This window comes from Mytilus trossulus, chromosome 6 (genome assembly GCF_036588685.1).
Source record: "Mytilus trossulus isolate FHL-02 chromosome 6, PNRI_Mtr1.1.1.hap1, whole genome shotgun sequence".
NCBI lineage: Eukaryota > Metazoa > Mollusca > Bivalvia > Mytilida > Mytilidae > Mytilus > Mytilus trossulus.
The window spans coordinates 1,890,505-1,903,544 of record NC_086378.1 but is presented as its reverse complement, the minus strand read 5'-3'; the positions used below and the strand labels follow the sequence as shown (position 1 = coordinate 1,903,544).

The window sequence follows — 13,040 nt, the reverse complement described above, 5'->3', positions numbered from 1 at the left end:
TCCTTAAACGAAGTCAAGAATATGGCAATTGTTATTTAATAGTTCGTTTCTATGTATGATAAATAAGCGTCGCTTTTTGTTGCACTTCAATGTTTCTTATTTTCCGTTATTTTCTGTTATTTTCATCTCATAGTCGATTTGTTTCCCGTTTTTCGTTTGTAACCCGGATTTTTTATTTTTTTTCAATTGGGTAATGACTTTTGAACAGTGGTATACTACAGTTGCATTTATCCAAAATTGATCTGGGAAAATTACACACTAATAACTTATGTCCCAGTTTGATCTAGTGAAACTTCGCTATAGTGCACTTATGTGTATTTCTCATAGCGGATTTCACACATTTGTTTAGGTTATCAATTCGTATGTATATATATATCGTTGATATGTGTCCCACTTATTATACGGATTAAGTACATGACTTCCTCGTTTTAAAGTTTGCCTTTATCAGTAAACCGATCAAGACAATATTGCAGTTCATTCTTCATTCGTGTTTGACAATTATTGAGTATCAGTAATTTCACATTGGGTTAGGTTATAATGCGGCACACTTTTCTGTGTTGATGATTTGATTCTTACTGGTGCTGGTTATCGTTCAAAATATGTAAAAAGAACCAAAAAAAAACATGTGATGATTTTTTCTCGTATGAAGCAAAAAAGCAATTATTGAAATGTTTAAATTAGTTTCTGGTGGTTTCAAATGCATACCTCAATCATAAATCTATATGCCTGTCGACCCTACCCAACGTGGATTTATGTATAATTTCAAACCGTGTCATTAAATCTTTCGGGCAAAAAGAGGGACGAAAGCTATCAGAGGGAGAGTGAAACTCATATAGATAAAAATTAAGCTGAAACGCCATGGATAAAAATAAAAAGACACTGACACACAAATAAAAGTACAGAAGACACAACATAGAAAACTAAAGACTACGCAATAATAATAAGACGAAATTGAAATAAACTGCGTATAAGGCAAATAAGGGTCTCCTATTGAATTATACACAGAAATTGACGCATGTGCAATTTCTCTATTGCAGGCAGGATACTATTGACTCATTGTTGACATCTGTTACTTTAACAAATAAGTCAAGTAAATCAGATAATTTCAAACTTTACTCACCTATTGTTTTGTTTTCTTCAAAAAATATTCTGCATAATAACATTTTATTATTTCTTGTATCCAATATATTGACCGAAACTCTAAGTTCATGCAAAAAATGAACAAACAGTATTCACATGAATTTGTGTCATTAATTCACTAAACTGATATTGTTTTATAGATCATTGTCCGGTGTCCAGTCATAGTTCCGCTCTTCTGCAAGATCAATTCATAGTCCCATTCTCAATCATCAATATTTCTTTCAAAAGAAAAGGATAGCATTAATTAGCGATATCATTTATAAATGTGGACACTCACAACAAATGTCAAGACATGTGTGCAAGTGAAAGTGAAAGTAAATTTCGCGAGAAATTTCCACTTCCAGAAAGTAACAAAAGTAGCAAGGAATATATGTGTTATAAACTAAAGGTGTCTGAATAATTGATGTGACCTGTGTTGTCGTCCTTTGTTTATCATATGGATTAATTATCCCCCTTTTGTTTGTTTGTTTGTTTCGTATATGATTAATCATAATTATACTGCCGAGTTTTTATATTTAATCATATTTTTAAATTTAATCATCTTCTTTTATATACTAAACAAAAATGTAACATTTACATATCAAGAATTGACATTGTTTGGTGCACATATATACTATTGTTATATATACGCATGGTTGTTGAACTTTCAAAATGAATTGATTTGATTTAGTATAATAATTCCCATTAACATCAAACTAATTGCATCAGAAAATGTTTTAGTTCTAATCTATAGCACTATGCCTTTTATATACACAGAAAAAAGTCCCATAAAATTTAAATTGAGGAAAATTCAAAATCAGCATTTTTAATTTCCTATGGAAATTGACATTGGAAGGGGAGATAATTCTTGCATAAAGGAGTCTTTTTTTGTACAGTTTTTCGTTGTTTTTCTTGAAATTTATGTAAAGTATGATACTTTGATGGGGTTACAAGTTTGTATATGACTAAATTATATAATCTTCTGCTCATGAAATGTACGAAACCGAAATGTTATGGGTAGTTTCATTATTTTTTAGTGCATTTTTCATCAAAGAAATTGCTAATTTGAATCTTTGTAGCCATTTTGAAAAAATAATGTAAAATTTGGTATTGTTTATATCTGTAGATCATATTTTTTCAGCAACTTCCTTATCTAAAAAAAAACTTTAAACCACAAAAAGAAGAATACATGCTTAATTATTTTTATTAAATTTGCGATTCTTTACCTTGACATGTTGAAAAATTTAATAATTGAATTAATGAATTACGAAATCTAGATTTTAGCTTGATAAAATATATGAAAACACCTTTTGAGTTGTTTGTTATACTCTAAAGACCGCTAAAAATCAAGAATCAATGCATTCTGATAAATAGAAGCAGTTAAGTTATAATTTTATACCAATTTTTATTGACTTTCTGCATTTTTTTGCAAGAGTTATCTCCCTTTTCAATGCAAATCTCCATAGGAATTTTCAATGTTGATGATTTTTAGTCTTCCTAAAGTTAGATTTTATGGGAATTTTTCTGTATATATTTGGGGTATAATGCTAAAGATTAAAACTTTAAAATCTTCTGTAGCAATTACTTTTGGGTTGGGATCAAATTTATGCTAGATTGACTGGACTAACAAAGGTATAAGATATGTTCATAACTTTGCTAGATTTTATGAATGACATCCTATATTAAAATGCATTTACGTTTGATAACTGTATATAGGTATGATGTATGTTCTACACATCATATATACATAGTCATATTCTATTGAAAATCTTACATTATTAAATCTTAGTTTGACTGGACTACGTCCTATTATACCCAATAACAGGAAGTAACACCCCCATCCGTAGGTAAACCTAAGCATCTGAAAAAGTTTAAGACATGCTGCAGCATGCTCCAGATAAAAAAAATCAAATGCATTTTATGTTTAAAAAAAATAAAACTTTACTGATTTTCTCTCCTTGCCAGACAAAGATGTACATCTTAAAATTATCTTTAAACACCAAATATAGATGATTTAATTCTTGTAGCATCTAATAAACTGAGAAAACATAACACCTTAACCTTGACCTTGACCAATGAACCATGAAACTGAGGTCAACGTCATGGGATTCCTGCCAAACAGACATATATACATCTTATAATCATTCCATACACCAAATATAGTTGTCTATATGAAAAAGACAAAACCATAAAAACTATATATTGTCAATAAACCATAAAAATGAGATCAAGGTCAGATGAAATCTGCCTATCGGACATGTACACCTTCAGATCATTCCATACATGAAATACGGATCCTCTTTTGCTCATAGAATCTGAGAAATAGAGGGAAAGCATATGAATATGAGGTTATTGACAGATAAAACCTACCATACATACATGTCACCCTTACAACCATTCCATTCACCACATATAGTTCACCTAATACTTATAGTATCTGAGATCCGGATTTAACCTTTTAAACTTACCATTGATCACTGATGCATACAACTGGTTTGGCAAACATTCCTATCTTGCAAAGAGCCATATACCAAGTACAGTTATCCTTAAACTTTAGTAAAATAAGTTTCACCTGACTAAAATACTAACATATTTTTTATCAAGCAGCCACTGAACCATGAAAATGAGGTCAAGGAAAATATCGATATACGATAGACAGAAACATTGTATCATAAGATATCTTCATTCAAGATTCGAAATATAAAAAAGTAAAAACACAAAAATACTGAACTCCGAGACAAAAAGGAAAGTCCAAATTCAAAAGACAAAAATAAAAAGTTCAAACACATCAAACGAATGGATAACAACTGCCATTTTTCTGACTTGGTACAGGCATTTTCTAATGTAGAAAATGGTTGATTGAACCTGGTTTTATAGCTAGCTAAACCTCTCACTTGTATATGAAAGTCGCATCAAATTCCATTACATTGTCAACGATGCATGAACAAAACAAACATACTCAAAGAGTAAAAATGTCAAAATAGGGGTAAAGCTTTATACAAAAAGATCATATTGTTATTCATTCGTTTGATATGTTTTGAGCTTTTGATTTTTCCATTTGATTAGGGATTTTTCAGTTTTGAATTTTCCTCTGAGTTTATATTATTTTTTTTATGTTTTTGTGATTTACTTTTTGCCGCAACCATTGGGTAGTAATTTCTATGTCTCGAATCCTGCGACAATAAAAAATACGTTTGCTTATATAATCATGTATATTTTTCATCACTTGGGTTAACAAACATTTTCTTCAAAATGAACGTGGATTGTTATTTAATAATTACTATTAATCAAATATGTCACTAGCATTATACTGTTGATTTCGTCTACTTTTTTAAATTAAGAGTACTACTATTCTGTTGTTCTCTTGTCATCAATTTTATAAATTTCCTGTTTACAAAAGTTGGAATTTTTCGAAAAACTAAGGATGTTCTTATCCCAGGTATAGATTACCTTAGCCGTATTTGGCACAACTTTTTTGAATTTTGACTCCTTAATGCTCTTCAACTTTGAACTTGATTGGCTTTATAAATATTTTGATATGAGCGTCACTGATGAGTCATATGAAGACGAAACGCGCGTCTGACGTACTAAATTATAATCCTGGTACCTTTGATAACTAATTGTACTGTAAAACTATCTGTGGAGTTTAGTCAGATTGACGCATTGTTGTGTTTTGATCCCAATTTCGAATGTATGAATAACCTTGAGATCGCACAGAAGATCATTAAACATGATATGCTACCTACTCTATTTCTAGAAAAGGATTTGAAAATAAAAATCCAGCCTGATGAGAACTGAAATAAAATTCCGAGGACAGGATGAATATTGTGTTGAGAGTCTTGAAGACAGAAATATATAAGTTTACGTCTCTTTGAATATAAAGTTTTTCTAAAAGTATCACCAATGACCCATGATGATACGGCCAAGGTCACCAATCAAGCCAGACAGACATGTATAAGTTACTACCAACCCATAAACATCATAGTGTTAGCCTATTGCTTAAATCCTTATAAGATACAAGAACCAACCAATGAAAAATGTATTATTGACAAATGAACCACAAAAACGTGGAAATTGATATATATTGAAATATGAACACTGCCAGACAAACATTTGCATGTATCAAATGAAGATGTCACGTTTATTTCTTATAGTATATTAGACAAAAGAAAATACCGTTGACATATTACTTCTAGTATCTCAAAAGAGGACCAAAATTCTGAAACTTAACATAGACCAATGAACCATATAAAAATATAAAATGAGATTAAGGACATATTATAATTGTCAAACAGAAATGTATACCTTTCACTTATTCACCAAGCACTAAATACAGTGGACCTATTGCTTAAAGTATAAGAAAGACTAACCAAAACAAAAACCTAATACTGACCACTGAACTATGAAAATGAGGTCGTCTATCAATGTCAAATTCAATAGGCCATACTGATGTACACCGTAAAATAATTGCATAAGCCAAATATAGTTGGCCTATTTCTTATATTATTAGAAGTATTCACCAAAACATAACAACCCAACATTAAGCAAGGAACCCTGAAGTTGGGGTCAAGATCAGATGAAACCTGCCAGACTGACATGTACAACTAACAATTATTCCATACTTCCAAAATAATTGATTGACTGCTTACAGTATCTGAAATATAGTTTATTAATTAAAATGAATGAGAAATTCATGACAAAAAAACGAACCTTATTTTCATGCAATCGCTGAACCATTGAAATAAGTTCAACAGACATATATAAAGGCAACAGTATATAAAGTATACCGGTGTTCAATTATTCTATCAAATTTTAACAAGCCAAATAAATTTTAGTAAACATGTTTAGTACCACCTTAATACAAATAGCCACCTGATTGTAATCCATCTTGTCACAGGTTAGACCAAAAAAAAAAGAAGAATGTGTCTATAGTACACTGATGCCCTATCTGTACTATCATTTTCTATGTTCAATGGACCGTAAAAATGGAGGAAAATCTTTAATCTGGCATTAAAATTAGAAAGATCGTGTCGTAGGGAACATGTATACTACGTTTCAAGTTGATTGGACTTCAACTTCATCAAAAACTACCTTGACCAAAAACTTTAACCAGAAACAGGACGAACAAACGGATGGATGAACAGACGAACAGACGGATGGATGAACAGACGAACGAATAGACTGACGAACAGCCTTAGGATTGGACCAAAAGACCAAAAAAACATTATGCCCATAAATGGGGCATAAAAATGACAGACATAAACCATCAACAACACTGCTTTAAGAAGAAGAGTACAGTCAAATAAGACAATACAATAGAACTTTTAAACAAATTTTAATACAAATATCTGTAAAAGATATAAAATGATTTAAATGAATACGAAAACCAGTTCATGATTATGATAAAAACCTCATAAAAGCTAATATGCTATACAGTGTGTAAGTAGCAATGATTTAAGAATTTGTAGGTGAACCAAAAAATTAATATGATCTTAAAGTGTCATCCTTTATTATAAGAATTTACAATTTTCTCTGACTGGCTAAATGCAAAATAAGAAGTACAAGTATGCCAGAAGAACCAGTATTGTTTCTACATTAACCAAAGCAAATAAAGAATGCATGGTTCACCAAACAATAGAGGAAAATTTAGTTCCTTATTCCATTGATCAATTTTCCATTTAGAGATTAGGTTGACTTTCTTATCTCTTGTATTCATATTAAAGTATGAATATTTTACAAAAATATGAAATTAAATAACTGAGTTTGAATGAGTTTTTATTATGTGCTCTGTAGTAAAAATTTGTATAACAAAATATATAATGTAAAATCAAATAGATACAATATCATCTTATTCTTAAAGATTTCAAAATGACAATAATGCCTTGTACATATCATTACCAAACTAAATCACATGAAAGAAATGTCAGTATATATCAACAAACAACACAATCATATAACAACTATGATAAAAATACACCCAAAAAAAAAGATCAGTTGCATATTTATTATGCAATCAATTAATATCATGCAAAATAAATTAAGAGATCCCAACAAACTTGAATCTCTTACCAATAATTGGACCAAATATCATTTATATTGCCTCTTTATGTAAACTGTTTTCAAGATAAAAGCACCAAAAAGCTAAAATAAGTAATAACTACTCAAATATTTTTAAATGTTTTAGTATGTAGACCTGTTTTGCTGGTAATTTTACTGCTACTTTTTTCTCTGTTTACTACATTTTGAAAGATAATAGCTAGACTGGGAGAGAAGAATAGGTTAATATAGTCTTTAATTTTTATTCTGCTATAAGGAGTTGTACAACTTTTCAATTGTGTTGACTTATATGTAGATATAATCTTGGTGATTCTTAAAATGTTTATTATATTTCACGAAAAGTAGTAAATCTGGCACAAAACTTGTACCTAAAACTCAGTATTTCACACTTATAAACCAAAATTAGCTCAATATTTGCAGGTAATATGAACTAATTCTGGACAAATACAATTTTTAATAATATTCATTATACCTACCAGTGAAAATTGACATTTATTAAATTAGAATATAATTCGTGTTAACTAGTTCTCATCGCAAACATCTAGGTGATCTAGAAATAAAAATTTGTAAGGGTTCCGCGGAACCCAGTGTCTCGCCTACTTTTGCTGAAATTCTCAGGCTCAACAAAATGAGGAAAAAAATCAATAAAAATATTCCTCTTGATACTATCTTTTGATTTTGAGAAGCGTCTGTTCAAGTTTAGTAAAAATCAAGGATAGCTTATGAATCTAATAAATGTTTGAAAACTTTAACTACAGACTGAATGTAATGTTAACTGGAAGAAAATCTAAGTCCATTTAAAAGTAAAATACAGATACACAGGTACAAAATATTATCAAAATTTCCTTCTAAATACTAGCTTATGATCTTAAACAAGCTTCTGTCTAAGTTTGGTACAAATTAAAAGTAGCAAAAGAAAGTATTTATTTTTTTTTAAATTTAACCACAGAGTGAACATGTTATTTCCTGGCAGAAAATCTAAGTCCATTTAAAAGTAAAATACGGAAAAAATGTATTTATTTTTTTACAAAATTTCCTTATGCATATTATCTTTTGATCATAAACTAGCTTCTGTTTAAGTTTGGTACAAACCCAGGATAGATTAAGAAATTTATTAAAATTTTAAAAACTTGAACCACAGAGTGAATGTAATGTTTCCCCGCAGAAAAACTAAGTCCATTTATAAGTAAAATACGGAAAAAATGTTTTTTTTTTTTAAATTAACATTTGGATACTATCTTATGATCATAAACAAGCTTCTGTCCACATTTGGAACTAATCCAGTATAGTTTAAGAAAGTTATTAAAATTTCAAAAACTTTAACCACAGAGTGAATATAATGTTTCCCTGCAGAAAAACTAAGTCCATCTATAAGTAAATTACGGAAAAAATGGAATTTTATTTTTACAAAATTTACTTCTGGATACTATCTTATGATCATAAACAAGCTTCTGTCCAAATTTGGAGGTAATCCAGTATAGTTTAAGAAAGTTATTAAAATTTCAAAAACTTTAACCACAGAGTGAATATTTGTGGCCGCCGCCGCCGACGACGGAATGTAGGATCGCTTAGTCTCGCTTTTTCGACATAAGTCGAAGGCTCGACAAAAATCAATAAAAATATTCCTCTTGATACTATCTTATGATTCTAAAAAGCTTCTGTCCAAGTTTGGTAAAAATACAGTATGTTTTAAAAACTTTAACTGCAGACTGTCTGTAATGTAAACTGGAAGATTTATAACTATTCATAAGTAAAATACAGATACACAGGTACAAAATATTAACAAAATTTTCTTATAGATACTAGCTTTTGATCATAAACAAGCTTCTGTCCAAGTTTGGTACAGGTTCAAAATAGTATAAGAAAGTTATTAGAATTTTAAAGACTTTAACCACAGAGTGAATGCGTTGTTTCCTGTCAGAAAATCTAAGTCCATTTAAAAGTGAAATGCACAAAAAAATGGATAATTTGTTAACAAAATTTCCTTCTGGATACTATGTTATGATCATAAACAAGCTACTGTCTAAGTTTGGTACAAACCCAGGATAGTTTAAGAGAGTTATTAAAATTTCAAAAACTCTAACCACAGAGTGAATGTTATGTTTCCTGGCAGAAAAACTAAGTCCATTTATAAGTAAAATACGGAAAAAATGGAATTTTATTTTTACAAAATTTACTTCTGCATACTATCTTATGAACATAAACAAGATTCTGTCCAAGTTTGGTAGAAATCCAGTTTAGTTTAAGAAAGTTATTAAAATTTCAAAAACTTTAACCACAGAGTGAATATTTGTTGACGCCGCCGACGACGCCGACGGAATGTAGGACTGCTATGTCTCGCTTTTTCGACTAAAGTCGAAGGCTCGACAAAAACATCCCTAGGATGTCCGATCACCTTACCTGTGTAATACACCCCACTACAGGTAAATATACAGGTATTCTCATCAGTTTTAATTTTTGCGAGCTAGCGAACAGATGTTCTCGTCGCTGCAAAGTTTTCAAAAAAATTAGAAATTTAGTTTGTTTCTATTGAAGACTTTCTTTAGATAACAAAGTTTTAATAATATATCGTTTAAATTGAAAATTTAAATACATATGAGTATGGAATCCGATCTCGAGGTGCACGAGATTTCGGAGGAGGTAAACATAGATACGCCATCTTTTTTACCGGCAAGTAAAGATATGTCCAGAACCAAGACCACAGGTAAGACGAAGAAAAAACCGTCAAAGTCAATTGCATTGCAGCAGGAATATGACAACAAAATAAAAGGTTTGCAAGACAATTTTGACAGTAAATTTGATACATTATTAAGCATGATGCAGTCGTTAGCCAATGTTAGAGGGGCAAATAACGAGAGTATAGTTCAGAATAGGGATACGCAAGGTATGCCCAGATCTGAAACTAATCCAGATTCAAGGGGTCAGAATAGAGAAACACAAGGTTTGCTCAGATCTGACACTCTTAGACCCATTATTCCACTAGTTTCGAATCTAGACGAGGATTTGGATTCTCCTAGAATTTCCAGGAATATAGATTTCGACGCAAGGTCGGAAATTTCTATCCATGTTAATCCGATAGAAAGGGATATACTTGGTGACATTCGCTCTGACAATGAGTCAGATAATGAGAGCGAAATTAGATTTGAGCAGTCAACAGGTAATGTTGCTAGAAAAGGTGAAAGGTTTATGAAACATGTACAATTAAAATCTGTTTCAAATGATGTTAACAAAGATGTTGAGTTAAGCTCAGACAATATTACTAGACATAATGTTTTGTCAGAATTGTTTAGTGAGGATATTGCCTCAAGCAATAATAAAGGTAGTGTTGGGTTGATTATGGATCAGGCTCAAGTCACTATTTTGGAAAACTCCTGGCGGTGTCAGCACCCAGAGAAACTTTCCGCTTATAGAGAGGAATACAGGAGTTGTTTTCCTGTGCATGATAGTGCTGTATAGTTCTTGCAAGTTCCTAGTCTGGACGACTTGCTAGAGCCAATGATGAGAAAGAACCATGGGCCAAAGGCAGTAAAGTCATGGGATACTGGCCATAGGCAATTGTATACACAGCCTTTAAAACAAATTGAAAAACTTTCATATCAAGGACAAATGGCGTCTCGAATGAATGTGATTTCAGGCATGTATATGCAACAGACAATGGGTACTTTGCTTGGGAAGCTTGAAAATTCTCCATCTTTAGAGCATGAGGAGAAAGAATCATGTTGTCAAATTGTGAAAGATTTGTTCTCAATGTCAACTAAGTCTTTGGACCAGTCGGGTAGGACTGGTCCATTCTTTCATTTAGTCAGACGTAAGGCTGCATCACATGAATCAGGTCTTGTGAATTTGTCTGATATAAAAGACAAAACTCAATATTTGCCTCTATCAGGAAAAGGTGTTTTTGGGAATGGTCTTAAGACATGCCTTGAAAAGCGCAAGGAACAAAAAGATCAATTGAATGATTTATTACCTGAACTAGGTCAGGGTAGGAAGAGAAGGGCAGATTTTGACCGAGATTGGCAAAATAAAACTCCCAAGTTCAATGTTGAGCATAATACTGTTAATGCCAATAAGACTAGAGGCTCAAATAACAATAGGTTCAATGTGCCTAAGACATCAAATAGTGGGAGACAGCCACAAAGAGACAATCAAGGCTATAAGGGTCCTGCAAAAGAGTCAAATAGGGACAAGACCAACAAGACTGGTCAGAGTAGCTGGGAGTTGACTCAAAGGTAGGCTCATGTTTAATGATGTGTACAGAGATTCCGGTAGGGGGCGTCTAAAATATTTTCTTCAAAATTGGAAAATGATAACAACAGATCAGTGGGTACTTTCTATAATAGAGGAAGGTTACAAACTGGAATTTCTTCAAAGACCTGCATGGACAGGCATCAAGAAAACAATACTATCTCACAAAAACGCAGATATTTTTTTGGCAGAAATAAATTCTTTATTAGAAAAAGATGCTATAGAAAAAGTATTTTTTCCGAAATCTCTCACAGGTTTTTACAGTACACTATTTCTGGTGCCAAAGAAAAACGGGAAAATGAGACCTGTGACAAATTTAAAACCATTAAATGCACATCTAAAGAAAGTCCATTTCAAGATGGACACGATGAGCAAAGTCATAAATCTAGTGAAACCAAAAGATTGGGCAATTTCAATAGATCTGAGCGATGCATATTTCCATGTACCAATTTTTCAGAAACATCGTCCGTACATGAGGTTTTGCATAGCAAATCAATGTTATCAATGGAAAGCAATGTGCTTTGGCCCAACATGTGCTCCTCGAATTTTTACAAAACTGGTGTCAGTAGTAGCTGCATATCTGAGAACTCAAAATATCAGAATGTCATTATATTTAGACGATTGGTTGATAGTCAATCAAAACCAACATCAATTAGTTCAGGATCGTCTGAAATGTCTCAATCTGTTGGTTTCACTAGGCTTTATGATAAACATAGACAAATCGAGCCTAGTTCCAAGTCAAGTGATAACTTACTTAGGGGGAGTTTTTCATTTAGACAAGGGCCTAGTTTATCCAACAATGGAAAGGATAGAAAAAAATACAGATATTACTAGAAAAAATGCTTTCAGGTCAGAATTTGGCTCTAGATTTTTTGAAAATTTTGAGGATGATGGCATCATGCATCGAATTGATTCCCAATGCTCGTCTGTTTATGAGACCCATCCAACTTCATTTGTTAAGTTTTTGGAGACCAGTCAGCAAAAATATGTTGGCACATGTTCCATTGACACAACATCTGAAATCCCATCTTTTATGGTGGAAAAATTCAGCCAACACGCTGAAAGGCCGATATTTGCAATTGCCGAAAATCAATGTGACCATAACGACAGATGCTTCAATGAAAGGTTATGGGGGTCATATGGGAAAACAGATTTTTCAGGGAGTTTGGAACTCAGAACAGAAACTTTGGCACATAAATTGTTTGGAAATGAAAGCTGTAACTTTGACAGTTCAGCATTTTCTGAAAATTTTGAAGGGAAAATGTGTTCTGATAAGGAGCGACAACACAAGCGTAGTGCAATACATAAATCGTCAAGGGGGGGCGAAATCACCAAATTTATGTTACTTGACTTGGGAGCTATGGCAGATAGCAATTCAAAACAACATAGTATTGAAAGAAGCCCATATTATGGGCAAGAAGAATGTTTTAGCAGATCATTTGAGTCGGGAAAAGGTTTGTCCGACAGAATGGTCTCTGAACAAGTCAATAGTGCAGCAGATTTTTCAGATATGGGAACTCCTTTGATAGATTTGTTTGCGTCATGGGAAAATCGCCAGACAGAAATCTTTTGCACTTGGATTCCTCATCCCAATGCTTTGGCCTTGGATGCTCTGACAA

At 32.0% G+C, this 13,040-nt stretch overlaps 1 protein-coding gene across 3 annotated transcripts in view; it reads right to left on the bottom strand.

The window, feature by feature from the left end:
• Positions 1 to 1,555, bottom strand: part of LOC134720575 (serine/threonine-protein phosphatase 6 regulatory ankyrin repeat subunit B-like) — a 34,833-nt gene extending 33,278 nt beyond the window's left edge. For 2 of the 3 annotated variants that reach the window (XM_063582902.1, XM_063582905.1), the window contains exon 1: positions 1,121 to 1,555. The gene's annotated coding sequence lies outside the window, so the exon portion shown is untranslated. Of the gene's footprint in view, positions 1 to 705; positions 780 to 1,120 lie in introns of those variants that run through there. The other variant, XM_063582904.1, reaches the window with a different exon arrangement.
• Between the last annotated feature and the right edge of the window lie 11,485 nt (positions 1,556 to 13,040).